Below are 24,034 nucleotides of genomic sequence, written 5' to 3' on the forward strand. Positions count from 1 at the left end.
TTATCTGAGGCAGACCAAAGGGGTCTTTAGGGTAGTATTTGTTAAGATCAGTGTAATCAATGCACATTCTCCATTCTTTATTCTTTTTTCGAATGAGAATAGGGTTTGCTAACCACTCAGGATGATACACTTCTTTTATGAATCCGATAGCTAGGAGCCATTTTATTTCTACCCTAATAGCCTCCTTCTTGTCTGGCATGAATCGGTGGAGTTTCTGCTTGATCGGTTTGGCAGTCGGTGAGACATTCAAGGAGTGCTCGATCTTCTCCCATGGTACCCCTGGCAAGTCTGTAGGTTCCCAAGAAAACACATCAGCATTAGCATGTAGGAAGGAGACGAGCGCGCTTTCCTATTTAGGGTCGAGGTGAGCCCCAATCTTCACGGTCTTGGAGGGGTCGTTGAGGCTGAGGCCGACCTCCTTTATTTCCTTGGACTTGGTGAAGGCACGAGGAGGCTCTAGCTCTAGGATCTCCATCTCATTGGTGGGCACCGTCTTGGCTTCGGTGACCACGCTAGCCATCTGGATGGAGAGGTCGGTGGCTTCGGTGAGAGCGAGACTCTCTATCTCACAGGCGTAGGCGATGGAGAGGTTGGCCCACAAGGCCAAGACTCTTGCAGGCGAAGGCATCTTTAGCACTAGATAAGCATAGTGCGGTATAGCCATGAACTTGGCCAGAGCTGGCCGACCAAGTATGGCATGGTAGGCGATGTTGAAGTCAGCGACGTAGAAGTTGATGTGCTCAACATGGTAGATGCTTACCATGCTGAACTGTACTGGTAGGGTGATCTCTCCAAGTGGTTTGGATGCCCTACCAGGTACCACACCCTAGAAGGAGGAGTCTGAGGGTGCGATATCTATTATCCTGAGGCCCAACTCCTTTAGGGCTCCGGCGAAGAGGAGATTCAGAGCGCTCCCACCGTCGACGAGCACTTTTCTAGATGGTTGCATCAAGGACAAGGGGGAAATGCCCTATGTAGGGGATGTTCACCCACTGGTTGGTCCTACTGAAGGTAATGGGGACCTCAGACCATGGGTGATAGCTAGGGTTGGCGGCGGCGTCTTCCGTAGTGATAGCGAGCACCCACCGAGTGGTGAGCTTCTGTTCTCTTCTGCTTTCAGTGGAGGTGAGGCCCCTGAAGATGGTGGCGACCACCTTGTCGTGATCCTAGAAGGCATTGTCATTGCCCCTAGGTGGTTGGTGGCCTCTGGCTCCGTCGTTGGCATCATAGTCTAGTTTTTTGTCTTAGAACTCCTTAGCTAAGCTAAGGCAGCCCTTCATTTTATGCCTGGCGTTCTTATGGAGGGAGCATGGGCCATCGAGGATCTTCTTGTACTGCTAGTCATAGTTGTGCTTGGCGCGAGGTTCATTAACAACGGTGACGATGTGGTCTGGCCGGTGGCGACAATTTTGACCAGACTTGGATCCTTCTAGCCAATCACGACCATTGTCCTGATGGTAACTGCGATCATAGTAGCAGTAGTCATTGTGGCATCGGTCATCGGGTGGTCATCGTAGCGGCGATGTGGGTGATGAGTGTCCACATCCTCGTTGAAGCGCACCTCAGCTTCCTTGGCATCGACGTACTGGTTGGTGGTCATGATAATCTTGCCAATCCATGTGGGTGGCTTGCGGTTGAACTTGGAGCGAAGTTCACGGTGATGGAGTCCTTGGATGAAGGCGGTGATGACCTTAGCTTCCATGATGTTGGGAATAGAATTCCTCAGCTCGAAAAAATGTCTAATGTAGCTACGGAGGAGCTCGGACAGCTTCTGGTTGATGCGGTTGAGATTATGCTTGGTGCCCGACCAAGTAAACGTAGCCATATAATTGTCGGTGAAGACTTTTTTCAGCTCTTCCTAGGATTCCATAGAGTCTGGGGCAAGGCTTGTAAACCATCTCATGGCGGCTAGCATGAGCATGATGGGAAGATAGTTCGGCGGCGTGGACAACAGTGGCATAAGCCTATAGTCACTATGTTGGGTTCATCCTTCCATCGTAGGGCTCGACCCTAGTGATTTTAAAACCATGGGGCCACTGAAGTGTTTGGAGCGCCCTCGTGAATGCTGGGGGCCCTTCAGGGTTGTCGGCGTCATCGTTTGTAGTGTTGTTGGCGGCGAGCGGCTCGAGAGCTAAGTCCGGGTTATCGTACTCTTGCTCATACTCCTGGTGGTGGTGTACTTCTTCTTCGTGGTGACCGAAGTGGCATTCGTCGATACGTCATCATGCATCTCAAAGATTGTTGAGGTGCACTCGAGCGTCTTGGAATAGAATTCCTCATCTCGAAAAAACATCTAATGTAGCTATGGAGGAGCTCGGACGGCTTCTAGTTGATGCAGTTGAGATCATGATTGGTGCTCGGCTGAGTAAACATAGCCATATAATTGTTGGTGAAGACTTTTTTCAGCTCTTCCTAGGATCTGATAGAGTCCGGGGCAAGGCTTGTAAACCATCTCATGGTGGCTGGCATGAGCATGATGGGAAGATAGTTCGCCATGACACTGGTGTCTCCTCCGGTGGCGCGGACAGTAGTGGCGTAAGCCTGTAGTCACTATGTTGGGTACATCCTTCCATCGTAGGGCTCAACCCTAGTGATTTTAAAACCATGGGGCCACTGAAGTGCTTAGAGCGCCCTCATGAATGCTGGGGGCCCTTCAGGGTTGTCAATGTCGTCGTTTGCAGTGTTGTCAGTGGTGAGTGGCTCGAGAGCTAAGTCCAGGTTATCGTACTCTTGCTTGTACTCCTGGCGGTGGTGTACTTCTTCTTCATGGCGACCGAAGTGGCATTCATCGATACATCATCGTGCATCTTGAAGATTGTTGAGGTGCACTCGAGCATCTTGGTCGACCTCCTGGTCATGTTGGTGGTGATGTTCGATGCAGTTGCCCCTAGCTCTGCCCTAGAGGGCTTGCCTGTCATCGCGATGCTAGTCGGTGAAGCGACTTGGGTGGCGATCGGTTCTTGTGGTGGCTGATCACGAATCGAGCTTGTAGGGTATGAAGGTCTCAGATCCTAGCGGATCTCATTGACCTGGCAGTGCACTGCTTTAAGCATTGCGGCAACCTTGGCGACCTCCGAGGTCTGCGAGAGCCGAGCGAGCTTATTGGTGGCCACTGCTAGATTGGCACTTGGAGTCTTGTAGACATCGTGGCCGTCAACACGGACAAACTCGTCATCGAGGTTGCGTTGGAGTGGTCTTCCTTGCGAGTCAAGCTATTAGTCGGCCCTCACAAGGGTAATCTTGTTTGCTCGGCACTGCGCGTGGTTGGCATTCTAGTTCTCATGAACGACACGTTCCTCCTTGGTTTCGCCGTTCTGAGGGGGGCTGTCGACGCTGACGTTGAAGATTGCGCCGCCACGGAAAGGCGGGAGAGGAAGTTGCTCGGTGGTAGTTTCACGCGAGGGTCTCCATAGAGCCTAGATTCTCCTCCAAGATGGTTTGGAGGGATGCTTCAGGGCATTGGCCGACGTGCAACATGTTGGCAGTCAGCAAAAGCTGGTCAACGATCTGGTCGGCGAGAGGATGGACATCTCCAACTTGGTCGGTGAATTTGCCCTTTAGGGCATCTTGGTAAGTGGCGGCGACGTTGGAGAGCCCAAAAGGTAGGGCCGTAACTCCTAGAGTTTCCTGAGCAGCCTCCGATAGATCTAGATCGGAGGGTGGTCGGTGCTGAACGAGAGTGTCTAGAGTCGATTCGGCGACGGAGAGGCAATCGGTGAGCTTCTGACCGACCTGATCGATGGATGCAATCAGATCATCATTGTTGATCTGCCTCCTCTGGTAGTGAGGAAGCGGGCGGCGAGTTATCAATGAAGGCAACCTCGAAGGCGGTTCTGAGATCGGATCTGTAGTCACAGGTGCGGGGGTGGTGGGTGTAGAATCAATCTGCACTAGCTCAAGGAGCTCTCTGACTCCGTCAGTGTTGATGATCCACGAGATCGATCCGACCATGAAAATCTAGCCAGGCTATGGGAGGGACGAAGAGCCTACGGAAAAAGCCATCTTGTTCGATAAGGAAATAGCACTCACACCCCTACCTGGTGCGCCAACTATCGATAGAATATCATCGGCAGTCCTTCGAGGGGTATCCTACGAAGGTAGATTGATCGGCAGAGAAGCGTGTGATCAAGAACAAGAAGGCAACTGAGACACACGAGTTAGACAGGTTCAAGCCATTAGTATGACGTAACACCCTACACCTATGGTCTGTTGGTTTGTATTAGCTATCGTATGATATTGTGTAAGTTTGGAGGAGGTCCCTGCCTGCCTTATATAGTCCAGGGGGTAGGGTTACAAGTCGGTTAGGTCTGAGAGATAACCAGAAAGTAATAATAGATTGCAGAAATCTTGGGATCATACGTATCCTAACAGATCCCATAGTATCTTCAGGATATCTTCCCGGTATCTTGCGGGAGGCGCCGAGCAGAGTCGTGTCCCATAAGGCTTCGTCTTGTGGGCTGGGCCACCCCTGAGGGCATAGCCCATGTGGTCTGCCATGGGTATCCGGGGTTGTACCCCCCACACTTGGCCTCATCTTAAACAATCTGTGCAGTAGTTTGTTCAGCAATGTTCAGTCTGTCAACAAGCTAAAGTGGAACACACAAAGATACCTGGATTGCTTCAGCCACTACCAGTGCCTACTCAATCTTGGGAAGTAATAAGTATGGATTTTGTGGAGGGGTTACCACCTTCAGATAGATACAATGCTATCTTAGTAGTCATTGATAAGTTCTCAAAATATGGCCACTTCATTCCTATTCATCATCCATGCACTACCCTACAGGTTGCCAAATTATTTCTAGACAATGTGTATAAGCTGCATGGCCTTCCTAAGGCAATTATCTCTAATAGAGATCCAGTGTTCATAGGTACTCTATGGAAGGAATTGTTTAGGCTTACTGATACTCAGTTGCTTATGAGTTTAGCATATCACCCGCAGACTGATAGGCAAACTAAAAAACTCAATCAGTCTTTAGAAAATTTTCTCAGGTGCACTATACATTCCTACCAAGACAGTGGAGCAAGTGTCTGTCAGTAGCTGAGTTCTGGTATAACACTACATATCATACAACATTGGGTAGAACTCCTTTTGAGGTATTATATGGCCAGATCCCAAGGCAATTGGGTATTGAGAATCTGTAGCTTTTCCACAGTACCTGACTTAGAGCAATGGATGAAGCAAAGGGAAATGTTGACTAGTGTAATTCAGCAGCAGCTACAAAGAGCCCAACAAAGAATGAAAGCCCAAGCTGACAAACATAGGGTGGAGAGGGAATTTCAGGCTGGTGATTTGGTTTACATGAAACTGTAGCCTTATGTGCAGTCCTCAGTGGCAGCAAGATCAAATAAGAAGCTATCCTTTCGATTTTATGGACCATACAAGGTGTTGCAGCGTGTGGGATCTGTGGCTTATAGGCTGGAGCTGCCACCAGAGAGCAAGATTCATCTAGTTCTACATGTGTCTTAGTTAAAGAAGCATGTTCCTAAAGACACAATAGTTGCTAAGGATCTTTCTTCGGTTAGCAGACCCGTTCCAGGTTCTTCAGCCCCAACGAATTCTGCGTTCTAGGGTGATTCAGAGGGGAGCACACATGGTGAAGCAGGTGCTGGTACAATGGACGTTGATGCCTCCAGATATGGCAACTTGAGAAGATGAAGCTGATGTACCATGACAACAAGTTTAGGGTGCAATAGACTGAGGACAGTCTGGTTCTTAAGGAGTGGAGAATGTCATGACTTACAGGTGGACCATCGTACTTAAGGCGGTAATACTATTGCTTGTCTGGCAACAGCGAGGAAGGACTGAACGGGCTATATAAGCCACAACAACCGTCAGGATGAAGGCAGTGAATCTATAATAGAATAGTCAGAGTAGTAGTCATATTAGAAGTAGTTGAACGCGATTCATCCGTAATCTTGTAAAAAAACTCTATTACAGTTGCAATAAAGTTTTGAATTCGCCCCAAAAACCCATCCACCCTATCCAGTTCGTTACACCCAGTAACACCCCAGGTGTTTGCCACCAGTTAAGCAATGGGTTTGAGCTAAAACATGGTATATTAAGTGATGATGAAGATGTCAAGGTCAAACCTATAGAAACGAGCCCCAACCTAAACTTGGAGATTGCACCTTTGCTCGCCTATAGACCCCTTTTCAAGATATATGCTTGGGTGGTGTGATTGGGATATCTTCATGTGTCTCACATCAATACCCATCTATATTGGACACTCAAAAAGTTTCATGAAGTTTGGAATCAAAAAGTCACATGAAATGATAAGTTATATCCTTGTTGGAATGATTTTACTAAGTGCTTGAATTGCACTATTAAGTGAATGAGAACATGAGATGTCAACCAAACCTTGCAACCTTGCCAAAATGACTCTAGATGAACTCTACAACAAAAGTCATGAAAGGTTCATGTTGGGCAAATGCCAAGAAAATGCTCCAATGGATCAAAAAGGATAATTTAAGCTTCATCGTGATCCTACTTTGGTCAAAGTAGAATAGCAGGTTCTATACCAGTTTTGAGGTTGGACCTTAAATAAAAGTTGTAGTCCATATCATGTAGAACAAACTTTGTTTTTGGACTAAGAGCTAGATCAACTTGGAAGTAAGTCAAATCAAGGTCACAAGATCAAATTTGCTGTTGTTTTCAGCACTTAGAAATATTCTAAGTCTGGAGTATCGCTAAGCAACGACGTCGGCATTCCGCGTTCTCCGAAATTCGTTAAGCAACTTGAGCTGGTCCAAAAATAAAAGTTGAAGGTTATGTTATGGAGAAGAGCATGCAAAAAGTTGCACTGAGTTTGACGAGTTTTGACTTCCAAAAGTGAATTTTCGTGACCGTTATCAAGGCGCTGACACTGACAGTTTGTGGCTTAATTACCTGCTGTTGAAGAGCTCTAATGACCTTGGTCTCTATATGAAAAATGTAGAGCAGCTCGTGGGCTTCAAACTTTGTTTTGGGCCCGAGGTCTAAATTGGCCCAGATTTGGCCCAATCCGGCGTCCACCTCGCCCACTCCGGCGCCTGCCACCTGTTCGACGGAACGCCAACGTGGTCACCATGCAGCAGCTCACGCCCCACCATTGCTTGCCCTGCTGCCACGCACCCCTGTGCCTTGCTCGATGTAGTGGAGCACCAGAGCACTCGCCCAGCTTCTCTCCCACTCGCCCTCACTCCCTCTGGCACTCTCTCGCGCTGCCTCTCCCTCTCGCTCGGAGCTGCTGCCATGGCCACCATGGAAGCTCCGTGGCCACCGCTCGTTCCTTCACTACAGCTCAGCGCATAGCCCGCCGCAACCACCGAACCTTCCTTGACCCTTCCTGAACCTTACCGCACCCTTTCCTAGTCTTGTCTATCGCCGGTTGGCTCCGCCGACGGAGCAGCCATGAGCAGCGTCGCCTCAGCGCGTGGCCAGGCCGCCTTGGACCGTCTCCGGCCAGGATGTGTAGCTCGGTGGGTGCGCACGACTCCCCTGGCCATTCCACGCCACTCCACCGCCGCCGACGAGCAGCCTCCGGCTGCAACAGCAAGCTCCGACGACCTCCCCTGCTCTGATTCGCGTGAGGGGCTGCGTGCAACAATTAGAAGAAAGGGGAGGGCCTAAGTGCATAACCACTGACTCATATGAATAGTGCCGTAAGGACTGGTTTGTAATTATTTTGCAGGAACTTTGGAAATTCATAGTAAATCGTAGAAAATTTGTAAAATAGTAAATGATGACTTTTTGGAATCCTTGTGAAATTGTCTATGCAGTGGATCTATAATATGGCATGTTTTAATTTAAATATTTTGTGGTAAAAATAGATTTGTGCAGTAAGGTTGTAATGCTAGTTGAATTTGTTATTTTTCATAACTGTAGATCTAGGGCTCCAAATGAAGTGAAATTTTTGTGGCATGCTACTCATGTGATAGTTGATATGTGGTAAAAATTTCATGAGTATTGGGTGAAGTATGAGTGAGCTATTGGTTTATCTCGCTCTCACATGAATTCTTGCTTTAGCAACTTGTTCTTTTCATAGAGGTTGCTATACATATTCAAATGGAGTAAAATTTGTACATTAGACTATTGAGAGTATATGTGAGCCACTGTAATTTTTGTAGAAGTTATTGTGCACTTTTGGTATATGTTCATTAAGTCACCTTGTTATCTAAAATAAATTAAGAAATACATTAAAAGAATTTATTTGGTCATGGACACTAGGTTTTCTGGTGTTCTTTAGTCATGTGTGAAATGTTGGTAAAGTTGGTATTGCCCAATTATGTATTTGCAACATAAGTTAATAATTATTTTCTTGCCGATGTGATTTATGGACAGATCTGGGAACTTAGCAAAGTTCTTCATGACAATGTGCTTTGTTGTGAAACTTGTTTATACAAAAGTTGTAGATAATTCATGTATCTAGATTCTATTAAAATTTGGTGTTATTTGGCCAAGTAGTTTAAGAGTTACAGCTGTTTAAAGTTGGGTTTCAGAAATGGCTGCTTTCTGTCAATTGTGGACCAGTTTCTGTAAATGGATATATTTGACTTAGTTAACTTGAGAATCATGCTAATATGATTAAAGATGAATTGTAGAAAATTCCATAAGCTTTCCAGATTGTCTTGTTGCATGTCTTTTGGATTAGTACAACTCCTGTCATGAGTAAAATTAGCTGCTGCTGTTTGTAGCCTTGACTCTATGATTGCCGTGAATAACTGGTTTGTCTTGAATGCTTATGTGATGCATCTTGTGTTACCATTCATCACATTCATACACTTGCATATTGCATCTCATCTAGGCATGCTAGATGCACCACGTGAAGGATGAGATGTTGGAGCCAAACCCGAAGACAGTGTTTAATGGATCTATCCCGAAGATGGAAGGACTAAGCGAATGCTAGGACCTAAGACGTCACCAGGACGGTGCAAGCTAACTGAACTGACTTGTGTCGGATCCCAGGCAAGCTCCGGAGCATTCTAAGTCTCCTACTTTATAAAAGCAATTCTTTCTATATATATATATATATATATATATATATATATATATATATATATATATATATATATATATATATATATATTGTTGCATTAAGTTGTAGGAGTTGATTGAAACCGTTGATGCATTTATTACTATCCATGCCTACCTTATTACCTTATTACCTTATTACCCTGTTAGGTCGGGATCGAATAACTGCTTAGCCTTGCTTAGACCGGTAGCGATCGGTGATATCCGGTCACCTACATTATAGGTGGTTACTAGAAGAATTTAGCTATGGAAAGAATGATATCCTGGAATTAACCATGTGTGATGGATAATTGGAGACCGGACGGAAAAAGTTGGAGGCAACAAGACAGGGTTTTGGGGTGCTGTTAGTTTCTGTCTGTGTCGATTAAGGACCGACCGTTGTTGGGCCTTGAGTCATGTTGAATGCATGCCTTACATTTAGCTGGCCGAATAAAGTACCTTTCGACCACGAAGCTGGGAGATTATTCGGGCCGAGTAGATTGCCCGCAGCGCACTATGCCGAAGCAGGTGTGGTAGGACACGGGGGCACGAAGATAAGACCAAAGAGCAGTCGGTCGGCCCCCGGGTACATGTAGTTCCTGGCAAACTCAAGATTCATGGATAGTTGACTCGGTGATCAATATCTCATTTTAGCGGGTGAGTGAGGTTTGTGTAAGGAATAAATCACCAGCTGGTTAGGAATCGATTCGAATCGCCATCGCTCCTGGATAGTGAGCACTTGACTCGAGTTACGGCATCGTAGTAATTATTATGGAACAAGGATGGTTATCTGGATGATATGGGATATGCTAAATCTAAGTTGGTAACTGGATGTTATTGGTTAATCAAGTGATTGCTATAGTACAGGTGCTTACCTAGATGGATAGGTCATAATAAAGATGATGCAAAGTACTTAAAATGGTTTCTTCATGATAGCTTATGCTTTTCGCAAACGAGTCAGCTAGCCCACTAAAGAAAGTCTTGCATAATCCTTGGTGTCGCTTTATTTTAGTTTAAGACGGGTAAGTCTGGCTGAGTATATTCGAGTACTCAGGGTTTATCCCACCTTGTTGCAGGTGATGTTCTCAACCTATTGATGATGGTGGCTAACCACCGGTGGGCTCGGTGATTCTATACTTACTTCTCATCTATATGCTTTTGTCGGATAATGTCACTATGCTAGCAATATATTTGGAACTTATATTAATGTAATCATTTGAAAGCTATGTTGTTTTCACTAAGCGGTTTTGAAACCCAAACTTGTACTATTATTTGTTAACCCCTTTGTAATATTATTTCCGCTGCAACGCGGTGTATGTGATGTGTATTTGCTTGATCATGTGATCTTGGTTGTGATGTTGATTTACCGAGGTCTTTTGGGGACACTCGGCGGACTACCGGGTTTATATGAGTGAAAGTATGGGTGTGTCAACGTGTTAGCGGGGACAACCGTACTTGATCTTGTATAAATTGGGCGGTTCTGTCACAGCTGGTATCAGAGCGAGATTAAGCATAATACTGTCAGGTACATAGTTTTAAAAGCCAAGTTTTGATTTTAAAAAGACTATTTTAACTAAAACTTTAGCTATAGACAAATTTGTCAAAACTTATTTGTAAAACTATGCTAGCGACATCTTCCTTTATGCCCAGTTAAGGACTATTAGGTGGCTATCTAAGTACTAACTTTAAGGGATGTACTTTATTGCAATTTTTCTTTCATCATCCATACGGCGTGCTATTGTATGGATGCCATTCGCTTGAATGGTAATGTATGGATCAATTGCCTCTACGTCTAGGTAAGTGTGAGTTGTGAGAGCATGACCATCCAACTGTCGGTCTAAGGGAGAGTTAGCTGTGACTACTAGAATATTTACATGTTACACATATGTATATATGAAGGTACTTAATTGCGGGTATATTTATCGGGTAGCTATGGATATCGAAGTATATACATCTAGGGATGTATATATGGAGAGTATCTTAGTTCACTGTTTTCATTGTGCGCTTATTTATCTCTTGTGTGGATGGGCTGCAATGAATTTGCCTACAAGTACGCTAACCACGAATGCGTAGATTGAATGTAGCTGACGACTAGCTATATATCGAGAGAGTACGTGTTATGCCACCGACATAGAACGTGATTGCCACCTTAGGCTGGCAATTTCATGAGGACGAATAGGACAAGCATGCATCATGATTGTGCTTGTGCATAAATATGCTTCCCTTCCTTTGTTCTAAGTACTAAGTAACTTGTGATCGATGTATTGCACTATCTTCCTTGTGTGGAGTTAAACAAAAATGCCTTATTCCATGTTGCTTGAATAGGAAGTGCTTGAGAAAAGTGTGTGCTTAGCCTTGCTAGAAATAATTGTGGTTACATGCTTAACCTATAATGTCCTCTAGTTTAGCCAAGTGGTGGGTATGTATGCTTGTTATCTAATTAGTGCCATAGTTATCACCCCTTTTATCCTCGGTAAGCATACGAGTGTTGAAGAGCGTTATCCTAGAACCATGTCCAAGTTTTGGTAATCTCATGGTTGTCATTTTCAATTAAGTTCTCTCTTAGGAGCCTGAGCCTGTACATGTGGTTGCTAGCCCTTGAACGTTGCGCTACGAAGACCTTTATCCCAGCCTTTGCTTGACCTTCGACCCATGCACTTGCATGTGTCGTGGTTGTCCCACTCTTGTGTGGAAGGACCTTGCTCAAAAATCCTTGTTAGATCTCATTGCTCCTTCTTCTACTGATGAGCTGGTGCAACGCTAATCACTATCTACCCTGCTTTGGAACCTTTTCCTCGTAGATCATGTCGTTGCTTTCTCAACTGAATCCTTAGTCAGTGCCTTGGCTCTGTCCCTTGAATCTTGTTTATCTTGTCTCCAACCTTCCCATGTCTCGGGACGTCTATCAGTCTTGGTCTCATGTTGTTGCTCAACATGACCGGATCTTATGATAATCTTTCATCTGGTAATCACCTTGGTAGACATGAGGCGTGCGTGGAATTTAATCAAGAATATCATACTTAGTTGTCTTTGGCAATTAAGCTATGTTCTCTTGCACTGTGTTTTGATCTTTAGATCACCTCCTTGTTGATTCCTAACCTTGTGACTATCCTTGTTTGCTATCCCTCTTTTGCACAATGCTTGTTCTTACAATCTAATTGGTGCCACTAAAAATTTCACTTTGGTTGTCAGTTCAGTAATGGTGCCATGATTAGTGATCTATGGTGCTGCGACGAAACCAAGAGCCCCTGTGGGTGCACACACAAGGCTATGCTGCTCGGCACGCGCTGGTATCAAGGTTTCTAGTCATAATCCATTATAGAACTACACCGATATGTTATTCTCACTTGAGCTCTTCCTTGGTTATCTCTCCTTATCATGTCAAGAGATCTATATGTCAAACTAGATGCAATAGGACTTCCTTCTAGAGTAGTCCAACGGTTAACCTTTGAAGAACAGGTCACTAACAGGAACATAAACAGACTGCAAGAGGGTAGACAAGTGACTCTACTCGATGTGACTGTCCCTGTAATGACATCGATCATCTAGTGAGCAACTTATGTCATTTTCATTGGATCAAAAAGGTGCACCACACTTAAGGTTGAACAAGTTATCAGTCGGATGATAAATGGACCAGGAGATTATGTGCTGTAATAGGTCACCTGGTATATATGAGATTCCTGTCCAAGTTCTCAATCTTTAGGTGCATAAGGATGACGTAGATGAACCGACCTTCTTTGGTGTGACCCCTTTCTACTGACTTCAATGGCGACCATCTGTAGGCTTCGACCAAAATTTTTATTATCAAGAGTGAAGATTTGGAACCTTTTTAAGTGTTGAGGGACAACTGATTTGTTACCAGTAGGAAAGTTAGTCTTCAGTTAGGTAACGACTATTTGGTAACTATGAAGGCCAGATCTCACAAAACAATGTTGATCAAGGAAACAGCAAACCTGGCCCCACAATGCAAGTGCTACTTCTTCTCCAAATGTGCTATCAAGTCAATTCCATCTTGGACAATCACGTATATAGTACAAGACGTGGTATCGGCTAGGTAGGAGCTAGCAAAAGCACGTCCCTAGTTTTTAGGCAGCATCTTTGTGCCCCAAGGTGCCCCTAACACATGTGTCCAGACTCTATTGGATGAAGTGCCGAAGGATATATAGGAATGGTTCCTTGTCAATGTAGAAATGCCCTACATGTGGAATAATGTTTTGTGCCCTGCGAAAACAGCCCACAAGTCCAATGCTTGTGCACAGTCAAGTTGGTGTCTAGAACGATGGTTGAAGTGTTACTAGAGAAGCATGTAAGGAAAACTCTAGCCTCCATCCTCAGCTAGAGAAAGACTGCTGCTGCTATGAGAAAGGTTAGAGAGTGCCAAACACACACCTCAACGTGTGGAGCGAAGAAAAGGGAGGACACGAAATCTGTCCAGATTTTGTGGCACTAAACCGGTTATCTTCAAGCCGGCGATTAGTGACTCAAACGAAGTTGAATTGACCCCAAACTTGGTGATCTCATTCTTTGCTTAGGACCCTTCAATGTCCTAAGTTGGTTTGAGTATTGGTTGAGTAAAACATCGGATTTGAGAGATACCTTGTCGGCTCGGTTGCTGCCATTTTAGAACACAACAGTTTTGGTAGATGAATTATTTGGATGGTCAAACAGTGTCCGTTTGAGTTGATTTTTGGTGAGTAGTTAGAAGACCCATGGATCTATAAGCCCACCAAATTTTGTGCATATTGGAGCAGTAGTTTGTGAGATATGAATAGAAAACAAAAGGGTATAGAATCTGCAATTTCGCTGTGACTGCGATCATCATTTGCGTTAGACGGTTGTGTTTGTCATTCCTGCCAAGAAATTACAACTTGTAGGTTTATCGCTGTTAGACAACCCTCCATGCCCTAGAGAAGACTCCTTGCACCCATGTTTGTGCTGTACCTTTGTCCTCTCGTATCGATAATAGTTGAGTAGTCAAGATGTTCTACAAGTCAACTTGTGCCGTTGCAAGTCAAAAATAGATTGGAAGGGTGTCAAACCACAGATTTTTGGATTATGGGTTTTGAGATATTGATTGGCCTTAGAATGGAAGCCTCAACGACAAATGTAGTAAGAAAGCTGGTTTTGCTATGATGCAAGTCAACCCAACTTGCTGTGCAACTGCACCATGAAGGCAAATTGTACTCAACCTGCTTGGTAGTGAACTAGTCCCTAGTTTTGCGATTACTTGCAACTTGTGTTGTCCTCCAAGCCTCGCTAACATCCTTCTACGTCAATGGTTCTCCAATGCTGATATGCCTTTGGTACCTTATAGGTGTTTTTACCCAAGAGGTTGCATTAGATTCAACCCAGATCACTGTTGCAACTTAGATACAAAAGCTCCCTAAGGAATGATCATCGAGAACGTTGAGCCGACAGAGTCAGCTACTACATTTACCACTCCCTCAGCAGACTCAAACCATACAATATTGTTATCAAAGAAAGAGCACTGCGCACATGGAACATTATGTAGCTTTCCATCAGTTGACATTTGAGTGATTGCACCGCTACAACCAGTTTGGATATTGGTTAACTAGCTTCTCATACCCTCAAAGGACATTTACCCATTTATGATCACATTCTTTACGAAAAGTTGTGCTCAAGCCACTTTAATAGAGAACTGCTTTTCAAACCTTGGGAGCAAATATAGCACCGTTGCAAGGAATATCCATCAAACCGACTGCGGTCTAGTGCAAAGTCCATAAGGTCTGTGCTATATCCACTAGGGAAGTAGATGCTACAAGTATTTAGTCTATGTTTGTATCGCTCTTCGTACATCAAGGACGAAGTACGTAGGGCATTGCTATCTTGGATTCCTCCCAAAGTAACAATACTTCATGAAGACCAACGAAGGAAATTCTTCAGACAAAACTTACTACAAAGGACAAGTATCAGAAAGTGTCTTGACCAAATTAGCCTCTCTTATGCTTGAAGCTATGTAGCCTAAAGCTCTGGTTGATATTGGAAACTGGTAGCATGTCTCTCTTCCATTAAAGTCTTTTGTCCTGAATCTCGGGACGCAATTCTTTTAAGGGGGGAGGGCTATAACACCCCAGGTGTTTGCCACCAGTTAAGCAATGGGTTTGAGCTAAAACATGATATATTAAGTGATGATGAAGATGTCAAGGTCAAACCTATAGAAACGAGCCCCAACCTAAACTTGGAGATTGCACCTTTGCTCGCCTATAGACCCCTTTTCAAGATATATGCTTGGGTGGTGTGATTGGGATATCTTCATGTGTCTCACATCAATACCCATCTATATTGGACACTCAAAAAGTTTCATGAAGTTTAGAATCAAAAAGTCACATGAAATGATAAGTTATATCCTTGTTGGAATGATTTTACTAAGTGCTTGAATTGCACTATTAAGTGAATGAGAACATGAGATGTCAACCAAACCTTGCAACCTTGCCAAAATGACTCTAGATGAACTCTACAACAAAAGTCATGAAAGGTTCATGTTGGGCAAATGCCAAGAAAATGCTCCAATGGATCAAAAAGGATAATTTAAGCTTCATCGTGATCCTACTTTGGTCAAAGTAGAATAGCAGGTTCTATACCAGTTTTGAGGTTGGACCTTAAATAAAAGTTGTAGTCCATATCATGTAGAACAAACTTTGTTTTTCGACTAAGAGCTAGATCAGCTTGGAAGTAAGTCAAATCAAGGTCACAAGATCGAATTTGCTGTTGTTTTCAGCACAGAAATATTCTAAGTCTGGAGTTTCGCTAAGCAATGATGTTGGCATTCCGCGTTCTCCGAAATTCGTTAAGCAACTTGAGTTGGTCCAAAAATAAAAGTTGAAGGTTATATTATGGAGAAGAGCATGCAAAAGGTTGCACTGAGTTTGACCGAGTTTTGACTTCCGAAAGTGAATTTCCGTGACCGTTATCAAGGCGCTGACACTGATAGTTTGTGGCTTAATTACCTGCTATTGAGGAGCTCTAATGACCTTGGTCTCTAAATGAAAAATGTAGAGCAGCTCGCGGGCTTCAAACTTTGTTTTGGGCCCGAGGTCTAAATCAGCCCAGATCTGGCCCAATCCGACGTCCACCTCGCCCACTCCGGCGCCTATCACCTATTCGACGGAACGCCAACGTGGTCGCCATGCAGCAGTTCGCGCCCCACCATTGCTTGCCCTGCTGCCACGCGCCCCTGTGCCTTGCTCGACGTAGTGGAGCACCAGAGCACTCGCCGAGCTTCTCTCCCACTCGCCCTCACTCCCTCTGGCACTCTCTCGCGCTGCCTCTCCCTCTCGCTCGGAGCTGCTGCCATGGCCGCCATGGAAGCTCCATGGCCACCGCTCGTTCCTTCACTACAGCTCAGCGCATAGCCCGCCGCCACCACCGAACCTTCCTTGACCCATCCTGAACCTTACCGCACCCTTTCCCAGTCTTGTCTGCCGTCGGCTGGCTCCGCCGATGGAGCAGCCATGAGCAGCGCTGCCTCAGCACGTGGCCGGGCCGCCTTGGACCGTCTCCAGCCGGGATGTGTAGCTCGGTGGGTGTGCACGACTCCCCTGGCCATTCCACGCCACTCCGTCGCCGCCGACGAGCAGCCTCCGGCCACAACAGCAAGCTCCGACGACCTCCCCTGCTCTGATTCACGTGAGGGGCTGCGTGCAACAATTAGAAGAAAGGGGAGGGCCTAAGTGCATAACCACTGACTCATATGAATAGTGCCGTAAGGACTGGTTTGTAATTATTTTGTAGGAAATTTGGAAATTCATAGTAAATCGTATAAAATTCGTAAAATAGTAAATGAGGACTTTTTGGAATCCTTGTGAAATTGTCTATGCAGTGGATCTATAATATGGCATGTTTTAGTTTAAATATTTTGTGGTAAAAATAGATTTGTGCAGTAAGATTGTAATGCTAGTTGAATTTGTTATTTTTCATAACTGTAGATCTAGGGCTCCAAATAAAGTGAAATTTTTGTGGCATGCTACTCATGTGATAGTTGATATGTGATAAAAATTTCATGAGTATTGGGTGAAGTATGAGTGAGTTATTGGTTTATCTCGCTCTCACATGAATTCTTGCTTTAGCAACTTGTTCTTTTCATAGAGGTTTCTATACATATTCAAATGGAGTAAAATTTATACATTAGACTATTGAGAGTATATGTGAGCCACTGTAATTTTTGTAGAAGTTATTGTGCACTTTTGGTATACGTTCATTAAGTCACCTTGTTATCTAAAATAAATTAAGAAATGCATTAAAAGAATTTATTTGGTTATGGACACTAGGTTTTCTGGTGTTCTTTAGTCATGTGTGAAATGTTGGTAAAGTTGGTATTGCCCAATTATGTATTTGCAACATAAGTTAATAATTATTTTTTTGCCGATGTGGTTTATGGACATATCTGAGAACTTAGCAAAGTTCTTCATGATAATGTGCTTTGTTGTGAAACTTGTTTATACAAAAGTTGTAGATAATTCATGTATCTAGCTTCTATTAAAATTGGGTGTTATTTTGCCAAGTAGTTTAAGAGTTACAGCTGTTTAAAGTTGGGTTTCAGAAATGGCTGCTTTCTGTCAATTGTGGACCAGTTTCTGTAAATGGATATATTTGACTTAGTTAACTTGAGAATCATGCTAATATGATTAAAGATGAATTGTAGAAAATTCCATAAGCTTTCTAGATTGTCTTGTTGCATGTCTTTTGGATTAGTACAACTCCTGTCATGAGTAAAATTAGCTGCTGCTGTTTGCAGCCTTGACTCTATGATTGCCGTGAATAACTGGTTTGTCTTGAATGCTTATGTGATGTATCTTGTGTTACCATTCATCACATTCATACACTTACATATTGTATCTCATCTAGGCACGCTAGATGCACCACGTGAAGGATGAGATGTTGGAGCCAAACCCGAAGACAGTGTTTAATGGATCTATCCCGAAGATGGAAGGACTAAGCGAATGCTAGGACCTGAGACGTCACCAGGACGGTGCAAGCTAACTGAACTGACTTGTGTCGGATCCCAGGCAAGCCCCGGAGCATTCTAAGTCTCCTACTTTATAAAAGCAATTCTTTATATATATATATATATATATATATATATATATATATATATATATTGTTGCATTAAGTTGTAGGAGTTGATTGAAACCGTTGATGCATTTATTACTGTCATTGCCTACCTTATTACCTTATTACCCTGTTAGGTCGGGATCAAATAACTGCTTAGCCTTGCTTAGACCGGTAGCGATCGGTGATATCCGGTCACCTACATTATAGGTGGTTACTGGAAGAATTTAGCTATGGAAAGAATGATATCATGGAATTAACCATGTGTGATGGATAATTGGAGACCGGACGAAAAAAGTTGGAGGCAACAAGACAGGGTTCTGGGGTGCTGTTAGTTTCTGTCTGTGTCGATTAAGGACCGACCGTTGTTGGGCCTCGAGTCATGTTGAACGCATGCCTTACATTTAGCTGGCCGAATAAAGTACCTTTCGACCGCGAAGCTAGGAGATTATTCGGGCCGAGTAGATTGCCCGCAGCGCACTGTGCCGAAGCAGGTGTGGTAGGACACGGGGGCCCGAAGATAAGACCAAAGAGCAGTCGGTCGGCCCCCGGTACATGTAGTTCCTGGCAAACTCAAGATTCCTAGATAGTTGACTCAGTGATCAATATCTCACTTTAGCGGGTGAGTGAGGTTTGTGTAAGGAATAAATCACCAGCTGGTTAGGAATCGATTCGAATCGCCATCGCTCCTGGATAGTGAGCACTTGACTCGAGTTACGGCATCGTAGTAATTATTATGGAACAAGGATGGTTATCTGGATGATATGGGATATGCTAAATCTAAGTTGGTAACTGGATGTTATTGGTTAATCAAGTGATTGCTATAGTACAGATGCTTACCTAGATGGATAGGTCATAATAAAGATGATGCAAAGTACTTAAAATGGTTTCTTCATGATAGCTTATGCTTTTCACAAACGAGTCAGCTAGCACACTAAAGAAAGTCTTGCATAATCCTTGGTGTCGCTTTATTTTAGTTTAAGACGGGTAAGTCTGGTTGAGTACATTCGAGTACTCAGGGTTTATCCCACCTTGTTGCAGGTGATGTTCTCAACCTGTTGATGATGGTGGCTAACCACCGGTGGGCTCGGTGATTCTATACTTACTTCTCATCTATATGCTTTTGTCGGATGATGTCACTATGCTAGCAATATATTTGGAACTTATATTAATGTAATCATTTGAAAGCTATGTTGTTTTCACTAAGCGGTTTTAAAACCCAAACTTGTACTATTATTTGTTAACCCCTTTGTAATATTATTTCCGCTGCAACGCGGTGTATGTGATGTGTATTTGCTTGATCACGCGATCTTGGTTGTGATGTTGATTTACCGAGGTCTTTTGGGGACACTCGGCGGACTACCGAGTTTATATGAGTGAAAGTATGGGTGTGTCAACGTGTTAGCGGGGACAACCGTACTTGATCTTGTATAAATTTGGCGGTTCTGTCACACCCCCTTCTTCCTTCGTTCCCCACGTCTCCTCTCCCAACTTCGGCGAGCTCCTCCCCGGTGTCCGCACCCGCGCTCGCGCCTGCCCTACCCCCTTCTTCCCCAACTCCAGCGGCTTAGAAGAGAAGGGGCTCGAAGGGAGGCAGGCCAACCAGGTGGGGGGGGGAGGGGGGGTCCCTAGCGGCGGTGGAGGCGACTGGGTCAGGTCGGGGCAGGGGCATCGCGGCGTGCTTGCTAGCATGCTGCCCTAGGGTTAGGGTGTGTGGAGTCAAGGGGTGGGGGCAGGTTGTGGGTGGTGCGGCGTGGCAGCTCGCCATCGGGCGTCAGTGTGTGGGGGCGGGGTGGGGCGAGGACGAGGTTCGCCACCAGGGTGAGGCGAGGACGGCAGGTGGGCGTGCCGGCCGGCGGGGGAGGAGGCGGAGGTGGGAGAGGAGGGGCTCGGAGAAGAAGACGACTGGGAGGAGGGGGTGGCGGCGGAGCAAGAAGTTGAAGATGACTAAAACATAGGGAAAATGTCACGCAGCTGCCCTTCAATTTATGGGATCTAAACGTGTCAAGATTTGTTGCACACCCCCACGCTTCCGCAGACAACAGCACTCCGTTCACGAGCCGTACGCTACGAATGCAGGGACCGGGGTCCAGGGAGGACGGAGGACCCAACCATCACTGCGCCCAAGCGCGCGGCCGCGCCTTGCCGACAGCCCAGGCGCCGATGCACCACGGCACCAGTTCGCGACCGCGAGAAGTCAACCAAGCCCTCGTTTAGTTCAGCGCGGAATCGGCGCCGTCAGGTTTACTGTAGCCACAGCAGCTACTGTAGCATTTCGTTTGTATTTGGTAATAATTGTCCAAACGTTGACTAATTAGGCTCAAAACGTTCGTCTCGTAAAGTACAACCAAACTGTGCAATTAGTTTTTGATTTCGTCAACATTTAGTACTCCATGCATGTACCGCAAGTTTGATGTGACGGGGAATCTTCTTTTTACATAGTGCCAAATTCTGGAAATTGGGGGAACCAACACCCCCCCACCCCCCCCCCCCCCCCCCCCCCCCCCCCCCCCCCCCCCCCCAAATGAGCCCAAGGTAGACCTGAAGCCGAAAGGGAGCTCGGATGCGGCGGCGCGCGGATGTGGCCGTAGTGGGCGCGGTCCCGGCGGGGCTGGTGGTCGCGCGCGAGCTGCTCCGCGAGGGCCACGCCGTGGCCGTCTTCGAGAAGTCAGGCCGCGTGGGGGGCACCTGGGCGTACGACCCGCGCGCGGACGCTGACCCGCTAGGCCACGACCCGGGCGCCCCCGGCGCCGTGGTGCACAGCAGCCTCTACGCGTCGCTGCGCACCAACCTGCCGCGCGAGCTCATGGGCTTCTCGGGCTTCCCGCTGGCGGGGCGGGTCTTCGCCGGCGATCCGCGCACGTTCCCGGGCCACCGGGAGGTGCTCGCCTTCCTAAACGCCTTCGCCGTGGATACCGGCGTCGCCGCGCACGTTAGGCTCCGAGCCGAAGTGCTGCGGGTGCGGCCGCTCGGGTGGGGACAGGGGCAGCAGTGGGCGGTGGCGTGGCGCGGGGAGGACGGCGAGGTGGTGGAGGAGGCATTCGACGCCGTCGTCGTCTGCAGCGGCCACTGCTCGGTGCCTCTGCTGCCCAAGATCCGAGGTGCCTTCTTCTACTTTCCCTTTTCCAAGAAGTGATATCAGATAACAAGATAATCTAGCAATGCCTGTGTGTTACAGGAATTAACAAGTGGCGGGGAAAGTAAATGCACAGCCACAATTATCGCATCCCGGAACCATTTCAAGATGTGGTACTTGTCGTCTGCCTCCTTTTCTTGCAAGTTGTCCTCACCAGTTCCAGTCTGATACACACTCGTTGCAGAGTGTCGTAGTTGTAGGAGGAGCCAGCGGAATTGATATTGCTAGAGAAATCTCACATGTAGCCAAGGAAGTGCACATCGCAGCTAGATATTCCGAGGACAGGCTTGGAAAGATTGAACTCTACCATAACGCTCGGATGCATGGCGAGGTTCAACTCTGAACTTTCTTAGCTCCTCTGCTTCAAATGAACTTTCTTGCACATGTGGCAGTCTCTGTTAATGTACTAATATGAATTTATGATAAAGCAGATAGAGTGCATCCAAGATGATGGCCAGGTGCGCTTTGCCGAAGGTTCATCTGTAGCTGCAGATACCATTCTTTACTGCACAGGGTACGATTGCACACAAACTATGGTACTCTATGTTTTCTCCTTTGTAAAGCCTCTATTTCAAATTACAAGACGTTTTGGTATTTCTAGGTACATTGATTTTGCTATGTATTTAGATATGTCCTTATGTCTACATACATATTAAAATCAATGGATCTAGAAAAACCAAAACATCTTATAATTTGAAATGGAGGAAATACATTTAATTACCACGCATGAAACTGCAATGCATGAAATCACCTTCAGGTACCGCTACCATTTCCCGCTCCTCGACCTGGATGGGTTCACCGTTGACGACAACCGCGTCGGGCCACTGTACAAGCACATCTTCCCACCCACGTACGCACCCAATCTCTCTTTCGTTGGGCTGCCATATAAGGTACAAAACCCAAATGGATATGAAAATTCAAATACCTTTTAAGAGCATCGTTGTTTATATAGCACATTGAAGTCATCTATGTCGACAATTCACACAAAACTTCTTACATGTGTTTTTCCAGAGCATCATCTTCTCGGCACTTGAGCTGGAATCCAAGTGGGTCGCCGCTGTCCTGTCGGGGCGTGCCAAGCTGCCGAGCGAGAAGGGCATGATGGCTGACGTGGAGGAGGACTACCAGCGTATGGAGGATGCCGGGAAGCCGAAGCGCCACACCCACACACTTTGGCCTCAATGGGTAAGAGTCGCTCATTGAACTCTCGGCCTAAACCTCGACTGGGCAGTGTGACTGAGCTTGCGCGAGCATGTCTTGCTACGGGCAGGTGGAGTACCTGAACTGGCTGGCGGACCAGGTCGGCGAGCCACACCTGGAGCCGCGGAGGTGCGAGATGTACGAGAAGGCGCTCAAGTGCATCTGGTCCCTGGACGAGGGCTACCGTGATCGATGGGAAGAAGAAAGCATCGGCAGCAGCTCACCCTAGCCAGGATCAACACGAATCAAGCGTAATCCCGTCATTATTCTAGATGACTACGGAGAATACCCTACGCATTATTGTGGGGATTCTAGATAATTTAAAAATAAATTAGACTATTTATATTTATAGTTATATGAATGAAACTATCTTAAATTAATTTTGGTGATTGGTTTGACACATCGATGTGGACAGCTAAATGCATGTTAGTGGATGAAAAGATAACTATCATAATTACATGTGCTAGTTGGCTATAATTGCAAGTTTTAGTGGATTGTTGATGTGGATAACTTACATGTTGAGAGAAATCTCTAGTGGGGTTTAGCTTTATAAGAGTACAGGATTACTTCACTGTAAAACTGCGCACTACTCGCATACTATTATTGGTTTTGTGTCTAATAGGTACTGGCTGTAGCAAAATAAAATTTTGAAAAAAAATATATAACGCCCAATATTCCCAAAGGAGAAATGCTACTTGTCAGACGCTTGAAGTTTTCGATTAAACATGCGACGACGTGGAACCTTACTGTCAGGACACAGAAGGAAGAAGGCGCACAGGTTACTATTGGGCGTCCGACAACAGGCTGAAAGTAGTATCGGCGGTATGTTTGCCTGACGGTGGACCCTGTTGTATCGGTCATTAGTGGAGTCGGTTAGCCTTGTGGGCCCGTGAGATTAGCTGCCGATGGTTGTCTTGTAACCGCTAGCGGGTATATAAGCCAGGCGGAGCGTATCGGAGGGGCATGGAACATTACTCTGAACATCTGAATCCTCCCTCTGTGTTCCCAAACTACTTGTTGTTCATGCTATCAATCCTGAATTCCATGCTATTCTCCCTTTGATTCTTTCCAATTCTTCAATTATCATTATAACTGGTATCAAAGCCGCCGTGATTTGGTTCTCCTTAATCGCGCTTGTAATCCCCGTCGGCTGAACTCGCTATTCCTTATTTCGGTGGGGAATCGTTTGAGTTTGTAGGCCCGAGCCGAGGTTGAGCGGGTCGGTGATCGATCACGGTTTGTATCGCGATTTCGTCGGACGAATGGACAAGGCTGGCGCCGAAGCGTGGACCGAGTATGTTGCAGCAGGATATGGCGAAGACGGTGGAGGAGTTGGCGATGCAGTTTGAGACCATAATGAAGCAGTTGGCGGGATTCCAGAATATGATGCAGAACTCGTTGGACTCCTTGAACGCGATGGGATCATGGCAGACGAGTGCAGACCAAGCGTTTGGTGATTTGCGTCAGCGGGCGGAAGGAACGGCTACATCCCTGATGCCATTTTGATGCGGGTTGATCTCGCCGCGTCGCGCGTGGATGCTCTGGAGGCACGGCTGATGATGGCTCCCGCACCGATCCTGACTACGCACGCGACACCAGGTCCGAAGCTCGTCGACCTCAACCTAGCTCCGGGTTCGTTT

The 24,034-nt window shown here is 45.9% G+C and overlaps 1 pseudogene; it reads left to right on the top strand.

Moving 5' to 3' along the window:
* Positions 1 to 20,584: 20,584 nt before the first annotated feature.
* Positions 20,585 to 22,845, top strand: LOC136539395 (flavin-containing monooxygenase FMO GS-OX-like 2; annotated as a pseudogene).
* The last annotated feature ends 1,189 nt before the right edge of the window (positions 22,846 to 24,034 follow it).

This window comes from Miscanthus floridulus, chromosome 2 (genome assembly GCF_019320115.1).
Source record: "Miscanthus floridulus cultivar M001 chromosome 2, ASM1932011v1, whole genome shotgun sequence".
NCBI classification, from domain to species: Eukaryota; Viridiplantae; Streptophyta; class Magnoliopsida; order Poales; family Poaceae; genus Miscanthus; species Miscanthus floridulus.